A 517-nucleotide genomic window follows, 5' to 3' on the forward strand; every position below is an offset into this window, starting at 1 on the left:
ATCTATAGTTCTGCTATGACCCATGCTGCTTACAGACAGGTCTATAGTTCTGCTATGACCCATGCTGCTTACAGACAGGTCTATAGTTCTACAGTGACTGTTTTCTACCAAACAATTCCAACATTTTGTATAGCTAAGTAACCCCGTAGCATGGGGTGTGTGGTCTTTAGCTTGGTGTCACTCTGCATGACATGGCTAATAGTACCCTCACTGCTATATGGGGTTAGCTGAGGTGGAGTGGGTGAGGGGGCCATCCTGTACTGTAGTTAGCTGGCTGAGGTTGGAGTGGGTGAGGGGGACATCCTGTAGTTGGTGAGGGGGGCATCCTGTACTGTAGTTGGCTGGCTGAGGTTGGAGTGGGTGAGGGGGGCATCCTGTAGTTGGCTGAGGTGGAGTGGGTGAGGGGGGCATCCTGTAGTTAGCTGAGGTGGAGTGGGTGAGGGGGGCATCCTGTACTATAGTTGGCTAAGGTTGGAGTGGGTGAGGGAGCCATCCTGTAGTGGGTGAGGGGGGCATC

This window comes from Coregonus lavaretus, assembly GCF_964263955.1.
Source record: "Coregonus lavaretus genome assembly, chromosome: 25".
NCBI lineage: Eukaryota > Metazoa > Chordata > Actinopteri > Salmoniformes > Salmonidae > Coregonus > Coregonus lavaretus.